The sequence below is a fragment of the Pinus tabuliformis genome, chromosome 6, assembly GCF_031772625.1.
Source record: "Pinus tabuliformis cultivar Carrire ecotype Pingquan chromosome 6, CPIR1, whole genome shotgun sequence".
Lineage (NCBI taxonomy): Eukaryota > Viridiplantae > Streptophyta > Pinopsida > Pinales > Pinaceae > Pinus > Pinus tabuliformis.
The window spans coordinates 2,071,230,506-2,071,252,815 of record NC_142292.1 but is presented as its reverse complement, the minus strand read 5'-3'; positions in this window follow the sequence as shown (position 1 = coordinate 2,071,252,815).

Below are 22,310 nucleotides of genomic sequence, written 5' to 3'. Positions count from 1 at the left end.
CAAATTATTTTTGTTGACACAGAGTCTAATGAACATGGGGGAAATCTACCCATTCCTTTACCACAAGAGGGAATTTCCCCATTTCGAGAGATTCATCCAGCCGTTTATTCGGTCCCTCCTCCAAGCAATCTAGTCTTTTCCTTCGATTGGAATCTATTAGCGGGACCCCGCCTTCCATCTAATGTACCATTCTGAATCATAGTAAAATTTTACAAAATGATCATGTCTGACACTATCATAGATGAGGGGGCTTTTGTGAGTATCCTTTCCTCAATTGCTTAGAAAGCGCTTTGTTCGCCATCGCTTCTGCCTGAGAACCAAAATTTGTCAGGCTTCAACAAAGGAACCAGTCGACTATTAGGGATCCTTCCAAATTTTCCTATAACTTTGAGAAGGAAAATCGTTCACTTAAATGTAATGGTAGTCCAAAGGCCACTAGATTACAATCTACTCCTTGTGCGTGACTACGTTTACAGCATGGGAACTATTGTTTCCACACTCTTTCGAGTGATGTGTTTCCCGCATGAAGGCAAAATGGTGCAGCTTGTCAACCAGCTTTCATTTCCTGGTTCGAACACAGCTATGATTCAAACACCATCCCTAAATGGTCTTTTTACATCAAGAATGTCTCTTCAACCTCCAGTTCATCCACCTAATTACCGCGAGTAATTCGGTGAATGTAACAAAGCTTAGGGGGCATGCACCCTGGTCTACTTCGGCAGGCGAACCCAGATGAAAAAATAGATTTCCTTGTAGGTTATATGACCAATCTGAAACACCATTTCTGTGTAGGATATGGGATCAGTTTGGAACATTATCTCCTCGCACATTATGTGATTGGAAGCTCACACCATTCACCTTTGTCTATTTCGATGGACAGAGCCGAGGAAGTGTTTTGTCTGCTCCACAGACGAAATGATCCTGCTTAAATGCAGGAACTTCCATAAGGTAACTGGAAATTCTCGTTTTCTCAACACCTGGGGGCATGCAAACCTTTTTTACGCAAGTGAAAAGCGACCAGTGTAACTCTAACCTCGTAGTATTTTAGCCTAACTTTTAGTTCAACTGCTTAGGTTAGGTGAATGGTCTGATCCACCATTCACCTTTTTCGGTGGCGCGCAGGCAAAGCAAAGGAAATGTTTTATCTAAACTATCCTACCTAACCTTAGTAGTTCATTAACTCTTAGTGTAGTTAGTTCTGTAGTTCGTCGTTTCCAGCCTACATACAAAAGGCAATGAGCAAAGTTTTGTAGGTTTTAACCCCGTACAAATTACCTGCATATGAAATCTAAAACACAGAAAATAAAAAATGCGAGATCATAACACATAAAACACATATACACAGAGATTTTCCCCTGGATCCCAAAACCGGGACTACCAACTTGATTTTTCATTATGTTCCTTTCAATGTTACAATACATATTTATACATGTTGAAGCATCCAATACCATGGACCGAAAAACCATCGCATCCAATACTGTGGACCGAAAATCATCGCGTCCAAAAAACATGTGCAAAAATCATGCACAAAACTATAGGTGGGTCCGCCCAACCTACCATAGGGTCCAAAACCAAAATTTTCCGGGGCGCTGCCCCAAACCCCATAAAGTGGGGTTACAGGTGCCCTTCAAACCCCTTGTTAACTACGTGGAAAGAATATAACACAACCCAACATTCTCCCACTTGTTGTTTTCTTTCCACAGGGGGCCACAAGAGAGCTTAGTCATTTTCCCAGCACTGAAATGCCCATATTCTCTCTACACCAAGAGAACTTCTCAGAGCTCACAGATTTTGTCAATGCATCTATAACATTCTTCAAAGTGTCCACCTTTACCAACAACACCTTTTTGTCTTCTATCATATCCCTCACAAAGTGATACTGAACATCAATGTGCTTTGTATTTGAATGATATGCAGGGATATTTGCCAAGAAAATTGCACTTTGGCTGTCACAGTCTATCCTTATAGCTTCCTGTACTAACCCCATCCTTTGAACATAATCTCTGCAACCAAACTGCTTCCTTTCTTGCATGAGTGGCTGCCATGTGTTTTTCTTCTGTAGTTGATAGTGCCACTACATATTGTTTCTTACACATCCAACTAACTGCACCTCCAAATAGGTTAAAAACATACCCACTTGTAGATCTTCTCTGATCCAGATCTCCAGCCCAGTCTGCATCAACAAAGCCACGAATATCCAACACTCTGTCCAATCCTTGTCTTCCTTGGTAGCACAGACCATAATCACTAGTGCCACAAAAATACTTGAAAACCCGCTTCACTACTGTCCAATGCTCCTTTCCTAGTTTTGACATAAACCTGCTCAATACTCCCATTGCATGTGCAATGTCTGGTCTAATACATACCATTGCATACATCAGGCTACCGATTTCACTTTCATATGGAACATGGGACATGTCCTCTTCCTCTTCTTGTGTCTTGGGACATTGTTCAGTAGATAACCTCACACCTATAGGAATAGGAACCTTCACCGGTTTACTATCTTGCATATTAAACCTCTGCAGTATTGTCTCGACATACTTCCTCTGTTTTAAGTAGAGCTTCCTCTTTGCCCGATCTCTTTGAATTTCCATGCCCAAAATATAGTTTGCAGCACCAAGATCTTTCATGTCAAATTTGGAGGACAATTGGGTCTTCAAATCCTGGATAATTTATTTTTCATTTCCAACCAGCAACATATCATCCACATACAAGACTAGATAAATAATACAGTCACCAGTTAATTTAAAATACACACAGTGATCTTCTTTGCTTCTAGTGAAGCCAAGTCCCCGTATAAATGTATCAAATTTTTGACACCACATCCTTGGTGGATGTTTTAACCCATACATAGACTTCTTTAACTTGCATACCAGTTTTTTCTTAGCCTTCGCTGCAAAGCCTTCAGGTTGCTTCATGTGGATTTCCTCTTCCAGATCCCCATGAATAAATGTTGTCTTCACATACATCTATTCTACCTCAAAATCAAAAGTAGCAACAACATATCAAAGTAATATAATAGAAGTTACCTTGGCAACAGGAGAAAAAATATCACCAAAATCAATTCCCAACACCTGGGAATAACCTTTTGCTACCAACCAAGCTTTGTATTTCTCCACTTTTCCTTCTGCATTTGTTTTCTTTTTTAACACCCATTTGCTGCCAATGGGTTTCCTTCTAGTTGGCAACTCCACCAGATCCTAAGCCTCATTTTTGTGCAAAGATGCCATTTCATCAACCATGGCCTCTTTCCAGAGTTTTCCATCCACTAAATCTACTGCTTCCTTCATAGTTCTGGGATCATTTTCAGTAATAGATAAAGAAAAATTTGAATAGAAAGAAGATGGACTATACCTTTCAGGTTGCCTTCTTTCTCGAACTGATCTTCTCATAGCTGGAGTTTGTGGCTCTTCATATTCTGATTCCTCCTCTATTATAAAGTCTGATTCTTCCTCCTTTAGCTCAAACTCTATCTTCTTAGGTTCCTTTCGTTGGACTTCATGTTTAATAACATATTTCACCTCTCTGAGCACCACATCTCGGTTGTACACAACCTTCCATGTGACTGGGTTCCAAAGCTTATAACCCTTTAAACCATCCTTATACCTAATAAAGACTGCACTTTTCAGATTTACTATCCAACTTGGTTCGTTTCTCCTTTGGAACATGTACATATGCATCACATCCAAATACCCTCAGATGTGAAAGAGAGGGTTTCTTACCAATCCATACCTCTTGTGGAGTCTTATCCTCCAATGCTGATGAAGGTGACCTACTGACCAGGTAACATGTAGTATCCACCGCCTCTGCCCAAAATTCTTGTCCTAACCTGGCACCACTGAGCATGTTTCTTGCCCTTTCCATCAATGTCTTATTCATTCTTTCTACAACTCCATTTTGCTGAGGTGTATATGGAGTAGTCTTTTGTCATGATATACCACACTTCTTACAGAATTCTTCAAATTCCTTACTGCAAAACTCTCCACTGTTATTTTTTCTCAGCACCTTTATCTTGTTCTCTGTCTAGTTTTCCACTAGAGCCTTAAATTATTTAAACATGTCAAAGAATTCAAATTTCTTCTTAAGGAAATATATCCATGTATTCCTTGAGAAGTCATCTATAAATGATACATAGTACACAGAATTACCCAATGATGGAACCTTCACAGGTCCAAACACATCACTGTGCACAAGTTCTAATATTTGTTTCGCCCTCTTACTACCAGAGGAGAAACTCACCTGATTTTGCTTCCCATATACACAATTTTCACAGAAATCAAAATCCAAAGAGCTATTACTCGTACCTTCTACCATACCTTTACCATGAAGTATACGAAGGCCCTTTTTCTAATATGTCCAAGCCTTTGATGCCACAACACGGTCTTCTCTCCAGAGACCACTAGATTTTCTACTCCACTTTCAGGAACAACAGAACTATTGCACCCATAAATAACAATGCTACCTTGCAACTTGTACAGAGTTCCAATCCGAACTCCTTGCATCAATACCAGTGCTCTCTGAACCATCTTGCAGGTATCCTTCTCAAACACTGTTTTTACACTCGCATCATCGAGCTTGCTAACAGAAATCAGATTTCTGGCTAATGTAGGAATATGTAGAACACCTAGAAGTGTTCTAACCCTTCCACCTTGCAACTTCAACTTTACTTTTCTATGACCAATGATTCTAGCCTTCCTGTCATCCCCGAAGAAGACATCACCACCATCATATTTCTCATACTCGTAGAACCACTCTCTATGGGGAGTGAAGTGAAAGGATGCACCTAAGTCAATCAACCATGCCTCATGATCTACATGTGTACTTGAAGAAGCCAAGTACACATCCCCACCTTCATCTGAAGTGGTTTTTGCCTCTGCAGAAGGAGCCTCATCAGATCCCTTTCCTTTGTCAGGAGCTTTAGATTTACAGTCCCTTTTGTAGTGCCCTTCCTTTCCACATTTCCAGAACACCACCTTTACAGGTTTTCCTGGAGATTTAGATCTCCCTTTAGATTTATATCTCCCACTCGATGACTTATTTTTGTTTCTGTTCTGGGTCCACCCTCGTATAGACAAGGCATCACCATTTTTACTCTTCATATTTTTCCGTCTCATCTCCTTCGTCAACAAGGATGAGACTGTTTCCTCAAAATGAAAGGAAGTTGCATTGCTACCTATTGAAATAACCAGACTATCCCACGAATCTGGTAGAGAACACAACAAATTGATGCACTTATCTTCATCTGAAATTTTAATATCAACAGATGCTAACTGACTTACCATAGTATTAAATGCATTCAGATGATCTGTCACCAAGTCTCCATCTTTCATCCTTAGGTTATACAGCCTTTTCCACAGGAACAGTTTATTCACCAGAGACTTAGATTGGTACAAAGTCCCTAACTTGTCCCATAAAGCCTTCGTCGTAGCTTCCCTTGATACATTCAAAAATACTGAATCTAAGACACACAATCGTATTGTGCTCTTTGCCTTCCGATCCAACTTCTTCCAATCTTCATCAGACACTCCCGTTGGTTTAGTACCTGAATCTACTGCGATCCACTGGTCTTTATCCACCAATAGATCCTCCATCTTGAGTTTCCACAACACAAAAATTTGACCATTAAATTTCTCGATCTCTATCTTTCCACTGCTCGCCATATTCTTTCACCACCAGAATCAATCTCGCAGATCTCCCACTGAACAGGGTCTACCACAGGCCTGAGCGAAACTCCTCAGCAGCAAAGGCATCCTCGTGAAGCCAAAACAGCTCTGATACCAAATGTAGGTTTTAACCTCGCACATAAATTACCTGCATACGAATTCTAAAATACATAAAATAAATAATGCGAGATCATAACACATAAAACACATATACACAGAGATTTTCCCTTAGATTCCAAAATCGAGACTACCAGCTTGATTTTTCATTATGTTCCTTTCAATGTTAAATACATATTTATACATGCCAAAGCATCCAATACCATGGTCCAAAAAACCATCGCGTCCAATACCATGGACTGAAAACCATCGTGTCTAATAACATGGACCGAAAACCATCGCGTCCAAAAAACATTTGCGAAAATCATGCACAAAACCATAGGTGGGTCCACCCAACCTAACATAGGGTCCAAAACCAAAATTTTCCAGGGCGTTGCCCTGAACCCCATAAAGTGGGGTTATGGGTGCCCTTCAAACCCCCTGTTAACTACGTGGAAAGAATATAACACAACCCAACAAGTTTCACATGGGGCAAGCTCACTAAAAAGTGAACCTACTAATAAGAGACATCTTTAAAGACGGTTGGCATGAGCAATGTTACTGTAGGGTTCAAGATCGTTAAAAAATAAACCCGCCACTAAGAATAGTTTCTAAAGATTCAGGCTCATTAAAAAATGAATCCACCCTCGATAAATAACCTTTGTGATTCCATTGCTATCATCCTTTTGAGCCTTAGTTGTGTTCTTACCGTCACCTCCATTCTTTTGGCTGATCATATGCCTCCACTTGATTGTTTACTCTTTTTAGGAACAGCTGTGACGAGTGATTCTATTAGCCACCCTCGTCACACTGCCGTGTTTGAGAAGTTCAAAACTTACCTAGAACCAATTGCTACCCGAAAACATCACTCGTTCCTAAAAAACAAGTCTCTTTTAAGCTATTTTTAGACTCGTAAAATATGAAAATATTGCCGAGCTTCTGGCCTTTCCAGCTCATTAAAGTAAAGGGAAGTGACATCCCTCCTCTACATTTTAATCCTTTTGGACCTGAGGGATCATTACACAAAAAGATCGAGCGGTTGTCTTACTCGGCCCGTTAAAGCTATCGAAAAGTCATCCCTTTCGTATTATTTTATACCTTTTCGGACTTAAGGGATTATGCCACGAAAAAGGATTGTTGGAGTTTCCTTTCTGTCTCTTTTCAAACTCTCTAAACATGAAAAGGACCGAGTTATCTTTGTCATTAAACTTGTTAAAACAATAGCGACAAACTTGTCCATTTGGACAAGAGCGAGTTTCACTGTCGCTAGGCTCGCTAAAACATAGCGACAGGTTTGCCTGAAGGGAAAATTATAAAACAAGCATATGTTATCCTCCTCAAGCTTGACAAAAATAAAGAGGTACTGGCCAGCAATGACTGGGGAAAAAGGGAAGAAAACTTGAAGAACTTCATTAGTAGCAGGTCATTCTTGAACATGACACTTTCACTCCATCACCATGATTGAGTCAGGTTGGGTTATTCTATTCACCGATCACATCACCATTGGTCCTCCATACCATCCATTTTTGGGGTTAATGCTACCAATCCATCTCAGTGTCACCGATATGTTCAAGAGAAGTCATTCAGAGAATTCACCAACCCAGCTAATGCCTCATCCACTGCAATACCTTCACTCTCCATTTTTTATGACCACCATTCCTGAACCTTGTATCATCGGATCATTTTCACCTCTAGAAAATCATTTGTTTCGTTTCATGTTGTAGATGTGGGATTCGTTAAGGGCCTCCTATGATGGGTCACTTCTTGTTGATATCAAATCATTATCCAAGAAGTTGACTTAGGAACAACCCTTTCAGTACTTTGAAGCTTGCATGCCTCAATGGCAAGTTTCTCACTTCCAGCGACAGGTTTACATTAATGGCCTTTGACCGAAATATTTTGCGTGGTGTTTGACATCAGATCCTATATTCACACCACGTGAATTGTACTATAGTACCTTGAGGGTCATTATCATTATCGGTGATTCCTCTCGCGCTTGTTAACAGCTTACATCATTGGCTGGTAATCAAGCGATGTCTTTCCATGTTCAACTTCAGAACATCTTTTCACATGGATCGACTTGTACATCGGGTGAAGATTGAACGAGTTTGAAGACCCCGGATCTAGTTTCATCCATCTGGGTTGCGATATATTCAGGAAAATAAAGACATCAAATGTACACCATAGCTGCACAGATGATCATCCAAGCTAAGGGATGATGGCTCTACAAGAATCACTAGTCTACAACAGCGGACGATTATCTGTCCTATGTACATGAAAATGAATTTATAAAGTTGAGCATGGGAATGCCCGCCCCAGCTAAATCATGAAAATAATATGAAGATAATGTATTGTATTGTATTTTATACAGGTCACCTTCCAGTTCGAAAAACATCGGATCCTCATGATAAATCATTTCACCCGACATTAAAAGATTTACGACCTCATGCTTTAAGCAGAAACTGTTATAGACATATTTGGGCACTGCAACCCCAATCACATATGTTAATAAACCAAGTGCTTTTAAACCCCTAAAAGTGTTGTTTCACACCCTAAAGGATCATGGTCAACTGATTACATCATTTCCCAAAAGTTCCACCTGAAAAAACCACTCAGAACTGGCCAAAACTGGACCATACAGACTGCTCCATGCTAAGGGTGCGATGCATACTGGTTGTTACACTAGCCAGGTGTGATGCATACTGAAAGAGCCTTCTGTGGGGTGTGATGGGTGAGAGTAGACAAATGGCAGAGACAGTTTGCTAAGTGGAAACCCAGAGAATATTCTAGAAACTTCTCATATGACACTTGCCTCTCTGAATTCGCCCAGGGATGAGTAAGAGATCATGAAATCTCCAAGTGGAACCAAGAACTATCAGTGAAATGACACTAATCAAAAACCCAGAAGCTGACTCACCCCTCTGCAAATATCTATAAATGGATCCCTCATCTAAGAGATCCAGAGGCTGGAATTTTGTAATTTTTAAGGAAGTGTTGTTGGTTTCTCTCTCAGAAAAACATTGTTTTTTTGGGTGATCTTGCTTTTCATGAGGTGAAGAGGGCTTTCATGCTGGGAGGATGATGTTGGATCAGACAGTTGGGTTGTAATCCTCTCTTCTACTATCAATAAAGTTATTTGAGTTTTCCTCCATATAATTGTGTATTTGTGAATCTTGCTATTTGTGAATGCAATTATATGGTTAATGTATTTCTGATTCTGCATTGTTTATGGTATTATAGATCTCTATGCTTTGATGGTGTTTTGTTGCTTTGCCTCTACAGGTATTCTCTAAAGTGGGACAAGTAGGAAAGGAGTGGCAAGCTCTATCAAGGGAGAGAGGAAACAAGCAAGGAGCCAAGCGAAAGATTCAGGTTGGTGCTCTTTGCTTCTCTCTTATCTATCATACATAAAGGAAATCACAAGTTACTTTGATTGTTTGTTTCTAAGATAGCTACCCGTCTTAGTGGGACTAGCAGATTGAAAAGACACTAGTTTTCCCGGAAACACATCCTCTACTTCAGTAGTCATATTATAGCATTCTAGCACATGGCGCAGCTGGGTGCTCTAATCTAGTTGAATCAATTCCAAAGGATCCTGTGGGATTTGGAAGATCGTTGCCTTAAACTCCTGCAGTGCCTCATCAATGCTCTCGAATATGTCTTCAAAGTTGAATGTCTTGACGAACCCTTCTCTTAAGATGTCCCACTCTGCAGTGTTGTGGTGGATCTCTATTTCCAAATACCAATTCATAGGGATTATGTCCAGAGTGTGACAGAATAAATGCACCCATTCTGGCTACAACTTCGTTCCATATACCTTAGTCCATTTGGCCAAATAATTGTGTGGATCATTCCTCCAATCATACTTCTTAGTTACCCATACTTTAGGACGGCCAAACCGCATCCTCATCATCCTTCTATAATCATGCCACTCATCAAAGTTGTCTTTGTGCGTACCCCACCACTAAGCGATCATAGTGCGAGTGCTGAATCCAATGCCTAAAATTGGTAATTCTCTAGAAATTCTCTTTCAAAAGAATCCAAAAATTTATCTACGTTAGTTAAAACATTGTAATAAGGCAAATTTCTTACCTCCGACGACACACAACACAGCGATTTGGTCATCATGTTTCATCGTAGTGTGGATACTTCATGCAGCCTATTTTTCCAATGTTCCAACTCTTCGTCTGAATCTGAGGTACAGGAACTTTTGCGGTCCCATGTAATTTGTCCATCAGTTGTCGGATTAACCCAATATTGGTCTCTTGCTATGATTTTATAGATCTTATCCAAATCATCATCACTCGCCTCATAGTCACAGACCGATTCAATATAGAGTGGTCCTTCTGCAGGGTCCAATGGTACTACAATGTGGAGCGACTTCCTTTCAAATGACATCGTCCACTTCTTCAAATTGATGACCCCATTCATATCGATAGCCCAATCAATTCCCAGGAGTGTGGGGTATAGTTTTCTATCATCAACAATCTCTATTACTTCAAAATTAGCCAGCACGCTTGCACCTTTTATATCTATTGCAAATTCTTGAAATCATCCCATATGGATAATCTTATGCTGGTTCATGATCCTCAGTTGAATTGGATACCACTACAGCGTAGGTCTACCCATTCTCTCCCAGGTTTATTTAGGCAATACGTTCATGTCAGACTCCAAATCCAGAATAACCCTATCCATCTCATAGTATCCTATTTCTGTGGTAAGCCCCATCTCGCACCCTGTTCTTGCCTTATGCTTACAAATATTTCTGACTACTCGTGGTCCATCAGGAGCATTATCCTTACTGGCACACTTGTTTATCAACCCTTGTAGCCCTTTCACAGCATTGCTGTTGCGCAGTAACTTCATAAAAGTTTCCAATAATGTGGTAAGCATAGAGGGGTGAACGTCTATAGGCGTGTTGGTATCTGGTAGTTTGTTCTAACCCCCTAAGGTAGGGGCTTCAGTGAAGCGTTTCTTTGCTTCCATGAATATTTCCTTCACACACTCTAGATCAAACCCAACCTCCTTCTATGGGGCCTTGCAGACCCATCCACCTTCTTCAAGTTGTTTTCCCTTATCATCGCCAGTCGCAATCCTGCTTCGCAGTATGATATTCACATTCAGGTCCTCTTCGTGAGGCTCAGCCCTCATCATCTGTAAGTTCTGGTTCGGATGCTAAGGTTGCGCCTTCTTCTCCTACATCTTGGCTATCAGCATAGGACATTCTTCGGTTGTGTGGTCAAACTGAGTGTAGTATTGACATGACAAGTGTGTCTGGGTCATACACTCCCATGCGTAGTGTCCTCACATTCCGCAATTGTAACAAATGACCTACCCCTGACCCCTACCTGGTCCTCCTCCTCCTTGGCCTCATCCGCGCCCCTGATATCCTCTGCGCATTCCCCCAGCACCCTAACCCAAAGGCCGAGTTTTTTCTTGCATTCAATACATAGGAATTCTCTCCATAATTAATTCATAGCTCTGACAGTGGTGCTCATCGTGGCCCACTAACTTGCAGAAATCATAGAACAATTGTTGCGGCATCTGTACAAACTTTGGAAACAAATGACAATTTTCTGTTACATGCTTTCTGGCTACTTGACAAATAGCACACCATAGCACGGGTCCCGTACTTAGTCCTGCTAGAGCCTCCTACCTTTGGGGCATAGGCCCTCCTCCTGTGATGTAATTCATGAAGACAGGGTGTTGGCTTAGTGGGGCCTAACCTAGGTTCAGAGTTAAGTTAGCCAAACAAATCTTGGTACTACTGGCCCTTTCGGCAACATTCCACGAAGCGCAGACTGAGGTCTCACCCAAAGTAGTATGGGAGGGTGCTAGAACCAGGTTTCCGCACCCTAGAGATGTCTGATGAGTTCAACTGGTCCACGGTGTGACCCTGTGCGCAGGTTACTTCGTGCACTTTCCTGTACCTCACAGCCTGATATATTGTTTTCACACAGCCCTCCCCAAGGGTTGGACATCATGCTCTACATTATTACCCAAGACCTTACTGGCATTCCAATGTTAGTTGATTATCTTAGCCTACTTGCATGCTTTAAGTTATACTTAACAACATAAACCATGCATACAATTGCGCTCAGTAAATAAACAATATATTTGCAAACTCCAGCAAACATGCATTAACCCATGAACAGATACACAAAATTATGATAAAACTTCTCTTTATTAATTCCTTCTTCGGTTATAGACTTGAATTCATCCTGCATACTTAGTTGCAGGGGTCCGCACACTCAGTTGCGGACTACTAGGCCTTTGTGCACTCAGTTGCAAAGCCTTCTCCTACTCTATGACCAAAGACACACTTCAACTTACAACTCAATCACTTAGACTTCTCATACTTCTCTTCTATTATCTATCTCCTTTTTACACTTAGAGCCTCGCTTTATTTATACAATCCCATGGTTCACAGACCATGGGTAGGTCTATCCAACCGACTTTACATTACAAAACTAGGGTGGAAAACCCTGTGACTCTATCCTACTTTTGCACCCCGCACTCGCAATTTGTAGAGCTTTACAACAAGATTCGGTCAAAACTTGGGCTTTGAGCCCCAAAGCATGCCTTGGGGGATTCCATGCCCAACAGGCCCCCAACACAAACATCATGACTCACCCTCGAGTCACTCTATCGGCATGGAGATCTTTGCGCAGAGTCCCTCCAATTGTTCTCGAACCACCCAGAGGTCAGCAGTGCACTGAGCTGTTGCTTACTGGATCTGATGCATGCATTGTCCCAAAACCTCTATGTCCAGAGTTCTTCTCTGCATCAATGTGTGCATCCCCTATATGTGTGTGAGCTTTCCTTCAATGTCTACTGTGATGGTGAAGGCCTCGTTGATCCAAGGCTGGATGTGCACTTTTAGGACTGCTTCCTTATGTCGTGCCACATCCACCTGCTCCTTCAGTGCTTTAGCCTGCTACATATGTGCAAGCCTCTGGGTGAGGACCACCATCTACGCAGTTCCTCAGACATTGTTGTACTGTTATTGGAGTTCTCACGCCTCTGTCACTAAACGCTGGATGTTGGGGTCCTCCTGTAGAGTTGTGAGGACTTCAAGTGACTATTCCAACATGTTGTTGTAGTCTCGCATTGCACCTCTGATTTCTTCCAATCCCGTTGTGATAGTGTTAACACGTTGTTCTCTGACTTCTGGGGGAGTGGATGGCTGCGCCTTTAACCATAGTTTGGCGATCTAAAGATTCAGCTCCAGTTGAACCTTTTCATTTCCTCCCTGGCCTCGCAGACCCCTGCTGCTAACCTGTGGATTTGCGCCTCCGCTAGTATATCTGTTGGGATGGCCAGCTCCATGACGCTTCAACAAGCATCATCTATCACCTGCACCAACTATTGATTTTGCGACACCAATTCGTCGTGCTGCAAGCTTAGTTGTTCCATATTTATCTTCTGCTCACTAAGGACTTGGAGTGCGCAGCTCTCCCTAGCTCGCAACTCTGCAGTTATCCCATCCTGCAACACATATAATGTCTCGCACGGAAGGGCAGCTAGATTAACACCGAGGCCTTTCAGCGTGATAACCAAAGGCTTGTCGGCCTCACTTGATGTCATGAGTGCCCCTTCTAGAAACACTATTGTGTTCGTCATTCGCGCATAGCATCTTCTCTACTGCCGTAGATCCAACTGCGAGGTTTGTCGAAAGGGTACCAACCTGAGGGGGACGCACCTGTAATTCCTGAAACTGTGCTCTGAGGGCCCCCAGCACAATCTGGTTCTCCTGCATGAAATCATGGAGAGCCTCATTGGTGACATCACGCACCGTCTCACCGATGTCATGCAGATCACCCTCGATTAGGGTGATCAAGTCAATGGAAAATTTCGAGGCCTTGACCTTCTTCCACGACCCTACCCACTCTGCTAGGTCTTGGAACTTCAGTTGTGTTGACGCAGTACGTGGGTTCGTGCCTCCTTCTTTTATTTCTGCTTCCTCTGCTTCCTACCCCTGCGAAGGCATTGTTTTGCGCTCGCTTACCTTCATGGTTGTTGCCTGTGTTGCTGTTGTTGCTATGGCCTTTTCCTTCTCAGTTGTTTTCTATGCCACGTCCCGCGTTGCCCACACTTCTGCTACTGCTATTTTCTTCCTTCATTTTTCGGCCAACTGTGTGATGCACAACTTGGCATTGTCTTTTTTCTTTTGCACTGCCGACTTCTCAATTTCTGCAATGTCTGGGGCGCGCCATTCCAGCAACCATGCCTCCAGGACATTGAAAATGGTGTCATCAGTGGTTACAAATGGTAGCTTTGTCAACTGTTTAGTCGGGTCCTTGTGTGCCTGAATATATATGTTATGCATGTCTGCCAAATCTTGCAAAACTCTACAGACTGTTGTAAACCGTGGGTGACAACTGCGACTTATGGTTGATCCACATTCGAATGTTCATCTCCATAAGCACCCAGAAGATCTTGTTGTCATGTATCCTTTTAGCATCCTTCATGGCTCAGAGTGAAGCGTACTTCGCGGCATCCAGTAAATCTCTGTCAATTATGGGGAATTGGCTATCCTCTGGAAATTTCCCAGCTATGAGCACTATGGAGAGAAATATCCATGCATAGTGGAGCGTTTTGCCCTGTTCCTAGGCTTCGTGGCAATTCTCTAAAAATTTTGTGGAGAGGAATTAGGACCAGTTAAACTGGACCCCCTCCGCGCACTGTTCTGCCCATGAAACCACCGACACAGGTACCTCGTCTGCGTGGTACTTGCGCATAACTTTTCCTGTGAGGATTTGAGTTGCCATGCGTACCGCTTTGTCCTTGATGCTGGATATGGCATAGCCCCTCTTCCTTTTTTCCAACTTGTACTTCTTCTTCATGGCCTCCACGATGGCCAAATCACTACCCTTCCCTTCCGATATGGCTGCGGGGTCTTCACCTTTGTATGGAAGCTGGGAGACACAATGAATCAAATCTACTCCATCTAATAAGTCCCATTTGAATATTTGAAACATACTGACAGACTGCTCGATGGCTGCTTGTACCCATAATTTACACTGATGACTGATACCTCCTTTTTCTTGCCATCCTATTTCGAACATCATTGATGAGCATACCCTGTTTGATAACAGCAAATTGATAAGACATACCACATCTTCGGTCCAACATCCTGCAGATACACTAATTGTGATTAGTGCCTTTTGATTGATTATCAGTCGCATTACTCCACATCTTCCTTGCATTGGCTCTAAAGTTTTAATTAAAGAAACTTTTTCAGGTAGCTTCAAGCCATGAAACTCTTGTAACCACCTAGAAACTTTCTTTATCTCCTCTGGATTTTCTGCCAATGTAGATTCCATTATACTATTTGTCCCATAGACTTGTGCAAAAGGATTAGGGACGATAGGATTTCTAAATTCCATGCTCTGATAATCCCATGGTTCTGAGAATGTTCTTAGATACTGGAGTGTTCTTTCAATACACTGAGAAGCTCGAACTTGAACCTTCTTCTGACATTTTCCATTCCTGAATTCCCAATCAGCAAACGGTTGAAACAATTCATATTGTGGGAAAGAATCAGTAGCAACAAAATTTTCATCAAACCTTTGCAGAAAGGCTGCATCCAATTCTTCAAATAAATCAGGAATCCTTAGTGAATTCAAAAAACGTTGAACCAATTCATTCATATTGATTTCTTCTAGATCGAGCATTTTTGCAAAGACATATACAGCAACAGAGAAATCAATTCCACCAATAATTTGATAATAATTCAAAGTTTTTAAAACTTTGATCATTTCTTCTGTATAGTGACTACTCCATGTATCATCCAGAGTTTTGAAATAAACTTTCACCTTCATATTTGGTAGAGGATAAACCTTTACCAATTCTTCATCCAGATTTAGAAAGACACCAACATTTTTGTGTTGCCATGCCTGGCATCTTTGAATCCACTGGTTTCTTCTCAAACGTAAACCAACCAGCTTTTTAATCTCTTGAGTAACATCTTCTAGCAGAAATTCTAGAAGTCAGAATCTTTGAACAAAGGTTTCAAAATTGTCGTCAGCAGGAGATTTACCTGAAAGGCTAAATATATCATCCTTGTGAACATGAACTTTATTCATTTCTCGAGTTAAAGCATCTGCTAAGAAATTAGAATTCCCTGGGATCCATTCAACATCAAAATCATACATTTGGAACCACATTTTCCATGCTAACAATCTTCCGCGCGCAAGCTGTTTTGAGATTTTTGCATTCAGAAAATATTTGAAATTCATTGAATCAGTTCTAATCAAAAACTTGGCGGGAGCAAGATAAATTTCAAACTTCTGTATCCCATTAAAAATAGCAAGGGTTTCCTTCTCAGCAGGGAAATAATTCTTTTGATGTTTTAAAAATTCTCCTGAAGCATAAGCACACAGAATTTCTTCAATTTTTTCTCCTTCTCCCCTTTTTTCAAAAAGTGCGGCTGCCCAAAAATTGTCTGAAGCATCTGTCTGCAAAATTAGAAAACCATTTCCAGGTGGTTTGAGTGCAGGGAGATGCTGGCATTCAACTTTCAAAAGTTGTACTACTTTAGTAGCTTCAGGTGACCATCCTAAATGTAGATGCGGTCTGATGGGAGCAGTTTTTTCAGAAAGATTAGGGATATATTTATGTACATAATTTAAAATTCCTAAAAATCTTTGGATCATCTTTACATATGTCAACTGATAAGGAAATTCAGATATTTTTGTCAAAACATGTGGCTACATCTATATTTTTCCCTGACCAACATGAATTCCAAGAAAATCAATACTGTCTTGAAAAAGAAGCATTTTCTTTTCTGATAACACGAGACCATGTGTTTTTGCTTCTTCAAGAAACACTTGTAAATGTTTCATGTGTGTTTCAAGATCTGGGCTATGTACAAGAATGTCATCAATATATACAACAATAAAATCATATTTACTGAAAATATGGTCCATTCTTCTTTGGAAGAAAGCAGGAGCATTCTTTAATCCGAATGGAACAACTTTCCATTGAAAGAATCTGGCAGGACATGTGAAAGCAGTTTTATGACGATCTTCTTCTTTAATCTGAACCTGATAATATCCAGATTTCATATCAAATTTGCTAAAGATCTTACTACCTTGGATTTTCTGCATTATAGTCTCTTGCCTGGGCATAGGATAATTAAAACTTTTAGTGATGGCATTCAATGGTTTATAGTTAATAACCATCCTATCTTTCCCACGAACTATTTCAGAATGATTTCGAACAAGGAATGCAGAACAGGAGTAATGAGATCCGCTACGTTCAATAAGTTGAAGATCTAGCAATTCTTCAATCTGCTTTCTCATTTCTTTTTCTTCAGCAGGGGTGCAGGGTATTAACTTACCAGTTACCCCATTATCATGCAGGGTGATAATCTCTTGTTGAGGACTTTCAACTTGCCAGAAAGCTTGAGGATTGTTAGAACAACATTTTAGCAATTCCTCATATATTCTGACTTGTTCTGGTGACCAATCAGGATTTCTATTGGCTTTCTGAGTAGGTTGGGATTTACTCTCATAGATTTGCAACACTTCTTTCCAATCATGAGACTCATTCTTTGTTTTCCTTATACCTACTTTCTTTTGACTCTGCTCTCTTCTCGCTTCAGAATTTGCCAAAGTTAGCCTAGGGACTGCAACTGCCTTCTTTTTTATATTGCAAATGATTTTGTCTTCACTGATAGTAACAGGCAATACTGAATTAATAAATGGCATTCCTAAAAACAAACTGGCAGAAGCATCGTAATGCTGTATTGCAGAGATTTTGACAATACTCCCCCCAAGTTTTAAAGAGACATTGTCTACATAATGGGTGAGATTGACCGAACCGCCAATAGTTTCTGAGACTAGAATATGTTGTAGAGGTTTCCATAAACCTTTAAAGAGAGATGGTCGTGCAAGATTATTAGAGCCACCAGTGTCAATAAAAGCATCAACAACTATCCATTCACCTTTCACTTGAACTTCAACTGGGATATACAGGAGGTTATTGGATTTGACAATCTTTTTTAGAAAGGCATTTTCATCAGCAAGAGCAGTAGTATTTACAGGAAGTGATGACGAGGATGACGCGACTGTTTTTGGATATGGACAAAAAGAATTCACCATGGGTTGTGGAGACAGAGAATCTAAAACGGGGGTGAAATTCTTAGAGTCTGTGGTGATAACAGTATCAACTGAGGAGTCATCTGAGTATTCTTCTGTAGAATCTTCTGAATCATATTCATCACTGTAATGAAGCTCTTGTTCACTGGGTTCACTTTCCCATTCACCATAACATATATTCATTTTCTGACTGACATCAGGAATATCTTCACTATCTGACAAAGAAGCGTCTGTCAAAATATATACATCGGACACTTCATCTTGAGAATCGACAACTGACCAATTATCTACAAAATCTTCAAACTCTATACAAGCTTTTAATTTATTAGATGAACTCTTTGGACACTTGCGAGCAAAATGTCCTTCTTGCTTACAGATGAAGCAAGCATTATCTCTTTTGGGTTGTTTTCTCTTTTTGATATACTTGAATTTTCTGAATGGTCGCCTTGGGTTTGCAACTCGTTTTGGTCTGTATTTTCCATATTTTTTAGATCTTCTTTTCTTGAAGGGAGTCCATGGTAATACAGAACGACATACATTCAGACTTGGAGAAACATTATGAACCTGTTTTTGCCAACACAAATATTTCACTTTTTCCTGGCATCTGAATAAAAGATCTATCCAATAAATTTGATCTATCTTTTTGCCCTGGACTTCTAGATCTTTCATTATCATATCTCCTAGGTTTCCTGGCAGCTTAGACAAGAAGGAAATCTTTTGAGTGACATCATTGGTTAGATTAGCTTTGTATATCTTTGACATATAATCATAACCAAATTGATCTAAGTCTTTTAAATCTTTTAATTCCATTCTTGTTAAATCTGTAATAAGCTGCTTCTTCTCATCTCCAGGTTCAGGGACAAATTGTGTAAGCAAGAGAACTTCTAGAGTAGCTAATCCAGCGGCTGCAACATGTGTTCTTTCTTCATTTGTTCCACCCATCCACCAATCATATACAATACCGGCCATTCGTTTTTCTGCTAACAAGAAGATTGAATAGTTATCTAGCTTGGAGACAACTTGCATCTGGTAGAGAGCACCAATCCAGACTCTGATGGATTCTGCTGGATCCTTAGATTTATCCAGATCTAAAACATATCCAGATGAATTTGTGGGAAACAAATCTTCTTCTACTCTTGGGTATTTAGCTTCTTTAAATACATTGGCTTTTTGGAGCGATGGCATTATAAAGGATGGAAACAAAGTAGCAGCATTTTCTAAAGTAGCCAATTCACTTTTGTTTTTATGGGCAATAACTGGTTTTGGCATTTCTATTTTATGTCCCACTTGACTACTAGATTCAGCTACATTATCATCTTGAGATTCACTAGTATCCCAATTTTGAGGGACTTCCATGGTTTTGGAAAATTTCGGAGGTTGTGATTCTCTTTTCTTCTTTTCTCTTCTTCTCCTCTCTTTTTCTTCTTTTTTTTTGTCTGCTTGTTGTTCATCATGTAATAATTTTAGATTGGCAAGGATTAACTCACTCTGGAAACCTAGATCATCAAGCACTTCTTCAGCATGTGCACACCATGTGGTCAGATAATTACCGATCTGGTATGTCTGATCCAAATCATTCGGATTCTGTGCATTGTGTTCTATGAGAGGTGCACAGTCAGCTCGTGTAGTTGGTTGTTTGGATGATGAAGAGGTTGTACAGAACTTTGTACGAGGAGGCCACTTGCCACCTTTAACAAAACGACGATTGGCATATTGCCATTCTTCAACAGGAGGAAAATAACCTATACGATGCATTTTATTTACAGGAAGAAAAGGTTTTGACTCTGGTATATACAACTCAGTAGAAGACAACTGAGGCTCAGACTGACTGACTTCTTCAATTGTGGACAAATCATTACTGCTAGATGGTACTTCACTTGGAGCAATAGGAAAAACATATCTTCGAGGCCTGGTTATTGGTCGAGGCACTTTTGGTTTGGCAGGAATTAGTTTTACTTGACCATTATCTATGGATACTCTTTTCAACTTTGACTCAGGCTTCTTTTCATCTGCAATTGACTTGTATTGGAAATACCAATTACCTGGTAGTTCAGAAGGGTCATACAACACTCCTTCAACCTGTGCATTAGATAGACCAACTGTAACACAGTCTTTCAGGACAGGTTGTTTCAGCTTTGGATGTGCAGTGTTTGTCAGCTGAAATGAAGCTTGTCCAATTACAGAAAGATATTCACTATCCTCAGCCATATTTAAACCTTGAACTCCAGTCAACAATTTCCAACAGTCTTTTAAATGAGCATCATTTAAACTAATAGCATAGTCAGGATATATAGTTCCATATTGACATCCTGTGGACAGATTTCCCATTATGGTTCCAATCCTAGCATTATCATAAGTTTGATGACGGGTGTCAAACAATTCAGCAATGCAAGGGGTATTTATTCCATGACGAAACAGTGGGGCAAGACCTATTCTTAAACCTCCAAAATGAAGATAAAAATATTTTCCCTCCTTGACATACTGTCGGAACTTTTTTATCTCATCATCAGAGAACAAATTTAAAGCAAGGATTTGAACAGAAGGTCCTGACACTTTGATAGTAATCTCTACTTCTTTCAGAAAGTTTTTTCTTTTCAGCATAAATGACATGGGCAATTTATAAATATCAGTAGCATGCAAAGCAGGTGGATTCCAATTTGCAGGGTTCTCTACAACTTCATGATTTTCATTTTCATCTACTTCAGATTCATGAGACCGGGAAGAAACTTCAGTAATGACCTTTCTATCGATAGAAGAGAATGAGCGTAAGAGATTGGCCATGTTTTATAAACTATACCAGAGGCCGACTAAAGAAGCTTTTATCTACTCAGCACAATGTAAAACAAAGATGCTTTTTGAAGGCTGCCTGGTTTTCTTTAGGCTTTGTCCTGCCGTGATTGGGATGGGCTCCTCCAGCCATAAGCACCCATCATGCACCAGGCAGAGCAACTGCCTGATGATGAAAATGGTTATTGGGTCACAAGGAAAATGCGGCACCCAGCGTAGGTTCAGTAGCCTGACCTTTTCCACTTTGCGCAACCACTTTTGCGACTCTAATACTTTCACCACCCCTGCAGTGTTTTGCTTCATGAGGTTTCCATTCTCAATATGAGAGAAATCCTCGTGGTCAGCGAGGTCCCAATCTTCAAATTTCATGCTCAGCACTCGGCCCAAGTGTGTGCCTTCAAACATAATTCCATCTGGGGGCAGAGGGGTCTGGAGCAAGCTCTTGGTCTTATCCATTTTCATGGGGGGACATAGGTGGGTAGTTTTCTTGCAGAGTGCGTAGGCTGAGTATCCACCTCCATGGCTTCATCTTCTTATTTTGCGATGATAGCTCCTGCAAATCTTCTTTTTCTTCATTTGTTTCTATAGTGACAGCTTTCCCCTTCCCTCCATCGATAGTTTGCTACGCAGCGGTTTTGCGAGGACACACGTACGAGAGCCATTGCTTGTTTGTCCTTCTTAGATCTTGATGTGCATGGTGATTTCAGGATTTCTACCACAATCCTGGCACCTCCTCGAACATCCCCCATAGTTATGGCCTGCGCAGCCTCCTCGGTGGTTACTTTTGCTATGTCCATAACATCCTTAGTTGTTGCCATTGTATTTATGTAGCAATATATCACTCGAGAATTCAGGGGCTCAATCAATGCTCGACTCACAACACTCAGGGCTCTACTCAATCGCTCAATTCGCAAATGACCAAGTGGTGTTTGCTGGGCAACCCCTTTTATTTTATAGCACTTTTTGAATTTGAATTCGACTGCTCCCCCTAAATCCGGTTCATTAATGCTTCCTTGGAGGCATATTTTCTCAGATTTTGCCCATAAATCACGTCTTAAATGCCTGTTGCCTGCTCCATTTGGCCTCAATTCAAGCATCCCATCATGAATAATGACTTCAACAATCACTTTTTGACCAACCCGCACCATAGCGCAACCCCCTGTGCGCGGTCGTGAACCTTGTGACTATTTGTTTCTACGCGCAACTCCAACCTCGCATAGCTTCCAGGAAGAGTAGTTTATAGTCTCGCGCCTCCTTTCAACTACTTGGAGCGCTAAGACTATATTTCCTTCGGCTAGTCAGGTGGCCGCACCACTCGTGTATAGTTCCATCTTGTCCTTCGTCATGGTTCTTGGAGAATCCCCACCTTTTATTGGTACATTCGACATCACACACTTCACCATTTACAATGCGCTACCCTGGTCACTATGCTTAGCAATATCCGGTCCAAGCCAAGGCATCCGACTAATCAATTCACGGTGATAGTTCTCAAACTTGTCATTATGATCGTACGCACCTTGCCTAACCATCCTAGTTTTTTCAGCAAGAAAATATTCCTTTATCGCGTCCTCCAACTTCTTGACTTCCGCGTCCACCAGAGCTCTTTTCTTTCTTAACCGTACCCTTTCTTCTTCAAGTTCTTGGAGTCTAAGGTTTCCCT